The 12992-nt window shown below is 47.9% G+C and overlaps 1 protein-coding gene across 4 annotated transcripts in view; it reads right to left on the reverse strand.

Annotated features, from left to right (window-relative positions):
* LOC143923735 (sodium channel protein type 2 subunit alpha-like) overlaps positions 1-12992 on the reverse strand; it is a 351076-nt gene that overhangs the window by 19963 nt on the left and 318121 nt on the right. The gene's annotated exons all lie outside the window — the stretch shown is intronic.

Here is a 12992-nt window from a genome sequence, read left to right on the forward strand (position 1 = left end):
ATAAATGTCACTGGCAGAGAAGGGGTTAACACTATGGGGCGATCAAGGGGTTAAGTGTTCCCTAGAGAAGTGTTTCTAACTGTGAGGGGGGTGTACTGACTGGAGAAGGAGAGAGATTGCTGTTCCTGATCACTAGGAACAGCAGATCTCTGTCTACTCCCCTGTCAGAATGGGGATCTGTTTGTTTCTGGCTCTCTGTGGAGTGATCGCGGGTGGCCGGCGGACATCATGGCCACCGGCCAAGCGCATCGGCTCCGGCTTCGCACCACGGGTGTGCGTGCCTCCTATCACTCTTAAAGTTCCCGATGTGCCCCTACGGCAAATTACACAGTTGTGCCAACCTGCTGCAGTATAATGACGGCAGCTGGATGGCAAGCGGTTAAAAATGTTTGGGGGAGAAAGCCCACTCTACCTCCCTGAACTATACTATATTGACTTCACACATAAACTTTAATGGCATCCCAGTCTTAGTCCGTAGTGTTCAATATTGAGTTGGCCCACCCTTTGCAGCTATAACAGCTTCAACTCTTCTGGGAAGGCTGTACACAAGGTTTAGGAGTGTGTCTATGGGAATGTTTGACCATTCTTCCAGAAGCGCATTTGTGAGGCCAGCCAGTGATGTGGATGAGAAGGCCTGGCTTGCAGTCTCCACTCTAATCCTTCCCAACGGTGTCAGGAGGTTACGACTTTGTGCAGGCCAGTCAAGTTCCTCCACCCCAAACTCGCTCATCCATGTCTTTATGGACCTTGCTTTGGGCACTAATCCAAATCATTTGGTGGACGGGGGATTATGGTGTGGGATTGTTTTCCAAAGGTTCAGGGGTTGGGCTTTGCACCTGAGTTCCAGTGAAGGGAACTCTTAAGGGGTCAGCATACCAAGAAATTTTGGACAATTTCATGCTCCCAACTTCGTCTGAACAGTTTTTCGGATTGGCCCCTTCTTGTTCCAGCATAACTGCACACCAGTGCACAAAGCAAGGTACATAAAAACATGGATAAGGGTGGAGGAACTTGACTGGCCTGCAGAGAGTCCTGACCTCAACCTGATAGAAACCCTTTGGGATGAATTAGAAGGGAGACTATGAGCCAGGCCTTCTTGTCCAATATCAGTGCCTGACCTCACAAATGCGCTTCTGGAAGAATGGGCAAACATTCCCATAGATGCACTCCTAAACCATGTGGACAGCCTTCACAGAAGAGTTGAAGCTGTTATATTTGGGAATCACTTATGCCGTGTACACACGACTGGACTTTCCGTCGGAATGAACTGACGGACTTTTCGATGGAGTTCCGACGGAGTTCTGCTGAAACGGACTTCCTACACACGATCACACCAAAGTCCGATCGTTTAACGCGATGACTAGAAAAAGGAAGTTCAATAGCCAGTAGCCAATAGCTGCCCTTGCATCGGTGTTGGTCCGTCGGACCTGCATACAGACAAGCAGTTTTCTCTATAGGAACTGGTTCAGGCAGAAAAATTTGAAACATGTTCTATTTCTAAAGTCCATCTGATTTTTAGACAGAAAAGGTCAGATGAAGCCCACACACGATCTAATTGTCTGACGGATTCGTTCCATCGGAACTTTGCTGTTGAAAAGTCCTGTCATGTGTACATGGCATTAAAGATTGTAAAAGACTGAGCAATAGGTGGGCACGCTACCCTGAAGACGTCCACACCACCTAGTGGACGAAATGCATCAGTGCGCTTGTCACAGCACACACCTGCTTCCATCTGCACCTGATGTTTACTCACCACAGATCTTCCCATTGGCTAGCCATGGCCGCATCAGCTATCTCGCCCAGTGAAGGAGCCTGAGGGACCTTCAGTGGGGTTCATCACTGCCGTGACCTCCATTGGTCACCCATCCCCCCATCCCTCTGTGTCTGTTCGAGCCTTTGCCACCTTCCAATCACCGCTCAACAGAGCAGGAGACATCCGGGCGATCCACGATCCATCCTGTATGAACCGAGGCTCACGCCAAAGCGCTTGAGACTCTCAACTTTCACCACCTTCAGCCCAGCGTCTCACCAGAACACTAAGCCAAGAGGAACACCTGCAGCAGGAAAAACCCAGCACATAAGACAGACGGTCTCTAGGTTCCCACAGAAATATCCTCAGTTGGCTGGGAGGTGAGTCCAGGACCTCATTGGTTTACATCCAGAGATCCTCGCTGAAGTGGCTCCGCCATTCATGAGGACCCTCCACCTGCCTAACTGCGGGTAGCACCGCTCCTACCTCTACAGAGACATATTCTATCGAGGGCTCCAAGTGACCCAAATTCATTGAGAACTAGCGGGGGAACACGGGACACCAAGCGCCATACACGGCTCACTTGCTTGTTCCCACAATCTGCTTGCCATGCAGTACCACCATTACCCATGAAGGAACAGTATCCTTAGACTATCGGCCCGCAAACCCCCAGTGAAGGAATATCATTCTTGGTAGATCCTAGGTAAATTGAGAGAACAGAAGTCTACAGTGTCTGTGTATAGCCATATCTGGGCTGACACCACTGAAGTTCCCTGTTACTCACTCTCACCAGATCCCAAGAAAACTTGATCACTTTATAATACTGTCATAACAACGGTTGATTCATACATGCTGTGTGCCGATGGACCCGGGTGTTTGTGTACCCCTTCCCCCTAAAAATCCCCATGGGTTCTTTCCCATTTTTGTCTAAGCCCCCGTACACACGGTCAGACATTCCGACCACAAAATCTGTTGGATTTTTTCAGACGGATTTTGTCCGAAACTGGTGTTGCATACACACGGTCGGACAAAGTTGCCGGAAAATCCGATCGTTCGGAACGTGATGACGTTAGTTCATGACGGGACTACGTTCGGGCTAGTAGCCAATAGCTTTGGTCTCATAATTTGATCTGAGCATGTGTGGCACTTTGTCCGATCGGAATTCTCTACAAACGATCGGATCATGTTGTCGGAAAATTTTATATCCAGCTCTCAAACTTTGTTGGTCAGACACTCTGACGGAAAAAGTCAGATGGAGCCCACACACGGTCAGATTATCCGACAACATGGTCCGATCGGACATTTTTCGTCGGAATGTCCGACCGTGTGTACGGGGGCTTAGACATCTGATGTGGCCCGCGACCTCAAACCCATGGCAACCCACACAGCCTCTTTTGGGTGAATGCTGCTCTACCGAATGATTACCAGGCCTCCATAATCCCGACAGCTGTCATACACAAGCCACTATTTCAGCTGGCTCCCTGCTCTTCTATTTCTTTCATAACACACAGACGTGGGAAGAGGAGCCTTTAGCCAAGTGGATTACATCTAGTGGCATCATTTTATCTTTGCTTAACCATTTCCCGGCCACGCACTGTAGCTTTATTGCTACAGTGTGGGCCAGCTATGCAGAATTAGTCCCAGCACAAGCCAATCAGCAGGTACCGGGCCAATGATCGACTGTCAGCACCTGCTGATCAGCGAGGAGAAGTACAAGACAGAGCTCTGTCTATGTAAACACAGAGCTCTGTCAGCTGGGAAGTGGTGTTTTTGGTTTTGAATAAAAACCAGCACATCCCAAAGTAAAAGCAATTCCCAGTACACACAGTAAACACTGGTTAGCTACACATTTAACCCTTTGATCGCCCTAGATCAGTGATGGCGAACCTTGGCACCCCAGATGTTTTGGAACTACATTTCCCATGATGCTCTGGCACTCTGCAGTGTAGTTGAGCATCATGGGAAATGTAGTTCCAAAACATCTGGGGTGCCAAGGTTCGCCATCACTGCCCTAGATGGTTAACCCTTTCCCAGCCAGTGTCATTAGTACAGTGACAGTGCATATCTTTAGTATGAATGACTGTATTAGTGTCACTTGTTCCCACAAAGTGTCAGTGTCACATTGCCTGCCATACTATCATAGTCCCACCATAAGTCGTTGATCAATGCCATTACTAGTATAAAAAAATGGCAGTATATATACACACCATAGTTTTTATAATATACGCTTATTGTGATTTTTTTATTACCAGAAATGTGTAGCAGAATACTTATTTGGCTAAATTTATGAAAAATTTGATTTTTTATAGTTTGTATTGGATATGTTTTATAGCAGAAAGAAAAATGTGGTCTTTTTTTATTTAGAGCTCAAAAAATATAAAAACGCAGAGGTGATCAAATACCACCAAAAGAGAGCTTTATTGGTGTGAAAAAGGACATAAATTTCATTTATGTAAAGTGTTTCATGACCGCGCAATTGTCAGTTAAAGTAGCGCAGTGCCCTATAGCAAAAAATGGCCTGGTCATGAAGGGGGGCAAATCTTTTGGAGGTCAAGTGGTTAATAAAAGAGGTTTATTGCACTACTAGGGCATTCACTGCCCTGTTTTTGTTTAGATTGTCCACAGTCCTTGTTTTGGAAATTCAAAGCATGGTTGCGAAGGCGAACAGGCGAAGGAGAAGGCTGCAACACTGGTTTGGAGCATTTTTTTGGGCTGGTCACCCCTGAGCGCAAGAGTGGTTTTAATGGTAATCTATTTAATAAAAAAAATGATTTTTTGTGAATATGATTAACCACTTGAGCTCTTGAAGCTTTTACTCCCTTCATTTTTTTTCTATTTAGCACTGCACTACTTAACTGAAAACATGTACAGTTATGCAACACTGTAACCAAATTAAATATATATAATTTATAGCATTTTTTCACACAAACAGAGCTTTCTTTTGGTGGTATGTGGTCACCACTGGGAATTTATATTTTATTATATAAGTGAAAAATACAGAACATTAAAAAAAAACAACCCTAATAATCTTCAAAAATGTAGGCCAAATTGTATTCTGCTACATGTATTTGGTAAAAAGAAATCCCAATTAGTGTATATTAATTGGTTTGTGTAAAAGTCATAGCGTCGACAAACTATGATATATAAATTAGAAAATTGATCAAACCTGATGTGCTGACAGCCTTTCATTTCCCGAGGCCCTAAATTGCCAGGACAGTACAAATGCCCCCCAAGTGATCCCGTTTTGGAAAGTAGACAGTCTGGGTTATTTATTAAGAGGCATGGCGAGTTTTTTGAAGTTGTCCTTTTTTTTGTCACAATTTTTTGGAAAATTAAGAAAATAAATAATTTTGTTTTTACATACAGTACTGTCACCAGTGCAGTCAAAGCATCATCATATATCTGATGTGGCTGACAGTATGTAATGTTTCAATTATTTAAATATTTGTTTTACTTTTATATATAAAAAAAAAAAAATATATCTGGTTTTACTATTTCTTTTTACATTGTACTACTCTGGGGAGATAATCATGGATTTTGTTTTTTACCTTGTTATTGCTTATACAGTGAAGGTCACTGTACTAAAGCAATCGTTTTAGCTGTCATGAGTGCGTTAACCAGTTGACAGCTTGCTTTTGGTTGTGATCTGTAATTGACTACAGCTAATCACATGGTACAAGTAGCCAGGTACTATGTGATTGCTGTGGGCCAATCACAGGTCACAAGCTGTTCATGAAAGGAAAGTTATTCATGCCAGGTTGTTTACATTGTTATCATGTGATCGCTATGACCAATCATAAGTTATTGATTATCAGTAACTGTAATCACTGGACACAGCAGTCACAACCCGGAGCAAGCACAGCGACATGCGTGTGTGTGATTGTGCCTGCATGTGTCTACACATGCTGGGTCCACAAGTGGTTAAACAGCGGGTAAACATTTAACTGGGATTGGTCCCACGGAAAATTATGATTCTGATTGATGTTTCAAACCTTCATTATGCTATACAAAAAAAATAAATCTGAACCATTTCACTTCATTGTGGCCCACAACCAGTTACCAAATCACTTAATTGGCCCTCACTCTTCATATAGTTGAGCACCCCGGAACTAATTCAAATAATAAATAGACTTAAAGTGGTTGTAAACCCTTACAAACCACTTTGACCTACAGGTAAGCCTAGATTAAGGCTTACCTGTAGGTCCAAGCAATATCTCCTAAACCTATATGGTTTAGGAGATATTTGCCCGAAAACTGGCACCGCTGTCTACGGCGCATGCGCCGTAGACAGCGGCGCGCAGGCGCACTGAACGCGGCAGTTCCAAAAATGGAGCTGCCGCATTTGTCGACTCCCGTGCACATGCGCAGGAGTGACGTCATCGCGGCTTCGCCGAATGACAGCGGCGGAGCTGCCAGACGCCACCAGCAAGATGGATGCGGCGGACTACAGGGGACAGCGCGACTTCGCTGTCTCCTGTGTCAGGTAAGTGACACATAATGGGCTACTATGCGATGCATAGTAGTGATGGACGAACTTCCGATGGGACGTTTCGCGAACGCGAAATGCGAACGGACCCAAACGTTCGCGAAACCGAACGTTCGCCGCGGGCCCCATTGACTTCAATGGGAGGCGAACTTTGCAAACCTTCATGTCGAATTTGCGGCCACGTGGTAATTATTAGGGGGTAAAACGTAGTCCCACCATCTGGACAATGACATAATACATGTATGAGGTGAATTTGGGATCGATAACTACAAGCATTTTTATTTTATTTGGGAAATTGTTCTAACAATTCAGGACTATGGAGCTAATGAAGGCAATGGAGGAGAGGGAAGGTCAGGGACCAGGGTAGGCAAAGAAGAGGGTGCAGGAGATGATCACCAGCAGCGTGACATACCGGAATGACACATGCACCGTGATAGAGGCATCTGACAGCAGCACCGTAATACAGAGCACTGACAGCAGCACCGTGACATACAGCGCTGACAGCAGCACCGTGACATACAGCGCTGACAGCAGCACCGTGACATACAGCGCTGACAGCAGCACCGTGACATACAGCGCTGACAGCAGCACCGTGACATACAGCGCTGACAGCAGCACCGTGACATACAGCGCTGACAGCAGCACCGTGACATACAGCGCTGACAGCAGCACCGTGACATACAGCGCTGACAGCAGCACCGTGACATACAGCGCTGACAGCAGCACCGTGACATACAGCGCTGACAGCAGCACCGTGACATACAGCGCTGACAGCAGCACCGTGACATACAGCGCTGACAGCAGCACCGTGACATACAGCGCTGACAGCAGCACCGTGACATACAGCACTGACAGCAGCACCGTAAGCAGCCCCAGGAGGAAGTCAGCACAGCACAGGGATGGTGTGATCCCCTCATAATAAGAACCCCCAGGAGGAAGTCAGCACAGCACAGGGATAGTGTGATCCCTTCATAATAAGAACCCCCAGGAGGAAGTCAGCACAGCACAGGGATATCATAAGCAGCCCCAGTAGAAATATGACACCGCTCAACCTCTTCAAAGAGGAGGGTAGGGGCATATAGTACGGTGTGCTTTTTTGGGTCAAGGAAGTGAGCCAAATGAATTAAGAAGGTCTGTGTGCTTGATTAAAAAAATAGTTTATAGACATATACATGGTCTACTGGTCACATGTGTTGAATTCCTCCGAGATCCATGCCTCATTCATTTTTAGAAATGTGAGGTAGTTAACACTGTGGTGAGCTAGGCGAGTACGCTTATCGGTCACAATCCCCCCTGCTGCGCTGAACGTCCTTTCGGACAGGACACTGGATGAGGGGCAAGCCAACAGTTCGATTGCAAATTGGGCAAGCTCTGGCCAGAGGTCAAGCCTGCCCACCCAGTAGTCTAGGGGTTCATCACTCCTCAGAGCGTCCACATCGGCCGTTAACCCAATGTAGTCGGACACCTGACGGTCTAGGCGTTCCCTGATGCTGGATCCGGATGACACCTGTCGATGGGTCGGCTGAAAGAATGACCTCATATCCGAAGTCACCAACACATCTTCAAACCGGCCTCTTCTTGCAGGCGCTGTTGGATTGGTACCCGCAAATCCTTCTCTGGGAGTGGGAATTGCTCCTCTGCCAGCGCACGCAAAAGCAGAATGCAGCATTTCTCGAAGCAAGGCCTGGAAGTGCTGCATTCTGACAGCCCTCTGCGACGGCGGTAACATTTCCGCCATTTTGTGTTTGTACCGGGGGTCTAAGTACGTTGCCACCCAGTACTGGTCCTTGACCCTCATGCTTTTTATACGGGGGTCCCTATTAAAACACTGGAGCATGAAGGCCCCCATTTGCACTAAAGTGGAAGCGGTGTGGTGGCCTGGCTCCTGCTCATCATCCAGGATAATGTCGTCCTCTTCATTCTCCTCTCCCCATCCTCGCACAACAGGGATCCCAGAAAGGTTTAAAGCATGCTCTTCTTGCTCCTGCTCATCCGCCCCGGCACCATCCTCCTCTGACTCCTCATCAGACTCCTGTTGTTGACTTGTCTCAGATAGAGTAGCCCCCCCTGGGAATTCATCCAGCATTGCGACTTCCTCATCTTCCCGCTCCTGCTCCTCCACAGCCTGATCAATGACACGACGCAATGCACGCTCCAGAAAGAAGGCATAAGGTACCATGTCACTGATGGCGCCATGGCTGCGACTGACCAGTTTGGTGATCTCCTCAAATGGCCGCAGAAGTCTGCATGTGTCGCGCATGAGCAGCCACTGGCGCGGTGAAAAAAAACCCAGCTCCCCAGAACCGTTTCTTTCGCAGAGTTCATACAGGTAGACGTTAACTGCACGTTTCTGCTGGAGCAGCCTATCAAGCATATAGAAGGTTGAGTTCCATCGCGTCGGGCAATCGCAAATAAGACGTCTGACCGGCAGATGGTGTCGCCGCTGAATGTCAGCAAGGCGAGCCATGGCCGTGTAAGATCTTCTGAAATGGGCCGAGATTTTCCTTGCCTGCCGCAAGATGTCCTGGACCCCAGGGTATTTGACAAGGAATCGCTGCACGACCAAGTTTAAGACGTGTGCCATGCACGGCACGTGCGTGATTTTGCCCTGTTTCAATGCGCTAAGCAGATTGGCACCGTTGTCACACACCACTTTACCAACTGTCAAATTGAGCGGTGTTAGCCACTCATCTGCCTGTGAACGCAAAGCTGAAAGGAGTGCCGGGCCAGTGTGGCTCTTTGCTTCCAGGCACAACAGACGCAGCACGGCATGGCAACGTCTCACCTGGCATGTGGAATAGGTTCTGGGGAGCTTGGGCGGTGCAGTGGAAGAGACGCTAGCAGCGGAAAAGGAGGAGGCAGCTGAGGAGGAGAGGGAGGAGGATGGAGTAGGAGGAGGAGAAGAAGAGTCAGGCCTGCATGCAATCCGTGGCGGTAAAACCAAATCTACACGGGTGCCACGGGTTACATGCTTGACGGCCGTCAGAAGGTTCACCCAGTGGGCAGTAAAACTGATATACCTTCCCTGCCCGTGTTTGCTAGACCACGTGTCTGTGGTCAGATGTATCTTGGCACCGACACTGTGTGCCAGAGATACATTCACTTGCCGCTGAACATGGCCATATAGCTCTGGGATGCCCTTCTCTGAGAAATACTTCCTTCCTGGGACCTTCCATTGTGGTGTTCCAATGGCCACAAATTTGCGAAAGGCCTCCGAGTCCACCAGTTTATATGGCAGTAGTTGGCGGGCTATGAGTTCTGACAAGCCAGCCGCCAACCGTTGGGCAAGAGGGTTATCCGGCATCATCATTTTTTTACGCTCAAACATTAGGCCCACGGAAGCCTGCCTTTTTGCAGAAAAATGTGAGCTTGGCGTGATGGAAGGTGGAGTGGAGGACAATTGTGAGGAGAGAGGAGAAGGAGAAGTAGAAGACGAGGCTGGACGGTGAGAGCCTGCAGTGTGGCTTTGTGTGTTCCGTTGCTCCCACTGGGCTCGGTGATGGCTGCTCATGTGCCTTCTTAAGGCGGTCGTCCCTAGGTGAGTATTGGGCTTACCGCGACTAACGCGTTGACTGCAAAGATTGCAGATGGCAACGCTATTGTCAGCAGCGGACACGTTAAAAAAAGCCCACACTGCGGAGCCATGTGCCGGTGTCCTGGGAGCGCCAGATGTGACCGTACATGGTCGATGACTCGCTCCTGATACATTTGCAGTCTGCTTTGTCCCTGCTGTGCAATGTAAGTCATTGCTGCTTCTCCTCCCTATCTGCTGGTCCATATCTCCCTCTGAACTCCCCTCCTCTTCCTCTCTTGTGGGCACCCACGTGACATCACTAGACACGTCATCATCAACGTCACCTTCCCCACCGCTATAAGTAGAGATCTCGGAGTAGGCAGCAACACCGGGGACCAACCTCCTCCTTGGGCTGATCTGGGTACTGGCGTCAGACTGCTGAGTAGCGCTTGTTGCTACCTCCTCTTCCTGATCCAATACCAAGAGTGGCTGCGCATCAGAAATGTCCTCTTGATATGGATCGGAAAATAATTCCAGTGACTCAAGCGGAAGGTATGTGGTGGTGGTGGTGGTGGTCGTGTTGTTGGTGGTAGTGTCTTTGGGGGTGCACATAGCAGAGAGTGAAGAAGAGGGTGCAGATCGAGAGGATGAGGAGGGTGCAGAAGAGTAAGGCTGAGCGAGCCACTCAACCAAGTCTGGTGCATCCTTTAAAGTAATTGAACGCACCTTCTGCAACTTCCCACTTTGGCTCAAGCCTGTTGCTCCTGCCCTACCCCTACCACCCCTGCGGAAGGGCCTGCCTCTTCCTCTGCATGTCATTTTTTAAATGACCCTGTGACAAAACTCTTAGTCCCTATACCGCTGAAGGACTGCTGCAGTATAGGTGAGCGGTCAGCAGTGGTGCACGTCAACCCTATCTATTGTGGACCTATAGCGGTCCTTACAGAACAGCAGACTGTACCGCACTCAAGCCTATGTACCGTAGCACCCTATACCAAGTTACCAGTCCTTATAAGAACTTTTGTGGACCAAGCAGGTTGTGTATTAGTGTTTAGCAGACTGTACGTCAGTCCCTATACCGCTGAAGGACTGCTGCAGTATAGGGCAGCGGTCAGCAGTGGTGCACGTCAACCCTATCTATTGTGGACCGATAGCGGTCCTTACAGAACAGCAGACTGTACCGCACTCAAGCCTATGTACCGTAGCACCCTATACCAAGTTACCAGTCCTTATAAGAACTTTTGTGGAACAAGCAGGTTGTGTGTTAGTGATTAGCAGACTGTACGTCAGTCCCTATACCGCTGAAGGACTGCTGCAGTATAGGTGAGCGGTCAGCAGTGGTGCACGTCAACCCTATCTATTGTGGACCGATAGCGGTCCTTACAGAACAGCAGACTGTACCGCACTCAAGCCTATGTACCGTAGCACCCTATACCAAGTTACCAGTCCTTATAAGAACTTTTGTGGAACAAGCAGGTTGTGTGTTAGTGATTAGCAGACTGTACGTCAGTCCCTATACCGCTGAAGGACTGCTGCAGTATAGGTGAGCGGTCAGCAGTGGTGCACGTCAACCCTATCTATTGTGGACCGATAGCGGTCCTTACAGAACAGCAGACTGTACCGCACTCAAGCCTATGTACCGTAGCACCCTATACCAAGTTACCAGTCCTTATAAGAACTTTTGTGGACCAAGCAGGTTGTGTATTAGTGTTTAGCAGACTGTACGTCAGTCCCTATACCGCTGAAGGACTGCTGCAGTATAGGGCAGCGGTCAGCAGTGGTGCACGTCAACCCTATCTATTGTGGACCGATAGCGGTCCTTACAGAACAGCAGACTGTACCGCACTCAAGCCTATGTACCGTAGCACCCTATACCAAGTTACCAGTCCTTATAAGAACTTTTGTGGAACAAGCAGGTTGTGTGTTAGTGATTAGCAGACTGTACGTCAGTCCCTATACCGCTGAAGGACTGCTGCAGTATAGGTGAGCGGTCAGCAGTGGTGCACGTCAACCCTATCTATTGTGGACCGATAGCGGTCCTTACAGAACAGCAGACTGTACCGCACTCAAGCCTATGTACCGTAGCACCCTATACCAAGTTACCAGTCCTTATAAGAACTTTTGTGGACCAAGCAGGTTGTGTATTAGTGTTTAGCAGACTGTACGTCAGTCCCTATACCGCTGAAGGACTGCTGCAGTATAGGGCAGCGGTCAGCAGTGGTGCACGTCAACCCTATCTATTGTGGACCGATAGCGGTCCTTACAGAACAGCAGACTGTACCGCACTCAAGCCTATGTACCGTAGCACCCTATACCAAGTTACCAGTCCTTATAAGAACTTTTGTGGACCAAGCAGGTTGTGTATTAGTGTTTAGCAGACTGTACGTCAGTCCCTATACCGCTGAAGGACTGCTGCAGTATAGGGCAGCGGTCAGCAGTGGTGCACGTCAACCCTATCTATTGTGGACCGATAGCGGTCCTTACAGAACAGCAGACTGTACCGCACTCAAGCCTATGTACCGTAGCACCCTATACCAAGTTACCAGTCCTTATAAGAACTTTTGTGGAACAAGTGAGTTGTGAATGTTTAGCAGACTGCAGCAGAAGGGCAGCAGTCAAGTATAATATCCTTTCTATATTTGGAAGAAAGAATATTATACATGTACAAGCCTATTACTGTACCACTGATACCAGTCCTGAAAAGAACCTTTGTGGAACTAATAATAACAGCAAGTCTTTAAAATTACCCTCACTGCCTGACAACACTGCTTCCTTCCTGTCCCTATACAAATTGGCAAAAAAAGAGAACGATTAGTGGTTACTGGAACAGCTCTTTTGTGGACCTTGATAGTAACAGCTAATGATGATGATGATGATGATGATGATGAAAGACTAATCTGGCTGTCCCTGTAGCATACACCGTCCTTTCCCTTTCTCTAAACTAACAAAAGACACTCAGGCTGCTGCAAGAATCAGCAGCACAGCAAACCTATCAACACCTAACACCTATACCAGTCCTGAAAAGAACTTTTGTGTACCAAATAGCTAGTGGTTTATCTCTCCCTACTCCACACAGGAACCTGTCCCTATCTTAACAGAAGAAAGAATGTAAAATGGCCACCGGATCGGGTGTATTTATAGGTTAGGGGGAATGTACAAGTGTCCATGTGCTGTCATGTCTCAATTGGCTGTCCTGTATCACATGATAAACGTGTCACCAAAGGTTAAAGTTCTTGTATACA

Source organism: Lithobates pipiens, unplaced genomic scaffold, assembly GCF_037356315.1.
Source record: "Lithobates pipiens isolate NorthernLeopardFrog02 unplaced genomic scaffold, aLitPip1_a1.2 Scaffold_22, whole genome shotgun sequence".
NCBI lineage: Eukaryota > Metazoa > Chordata > Amphibia > Anura > Ranidae > Lithobates > Lithobates pipiens.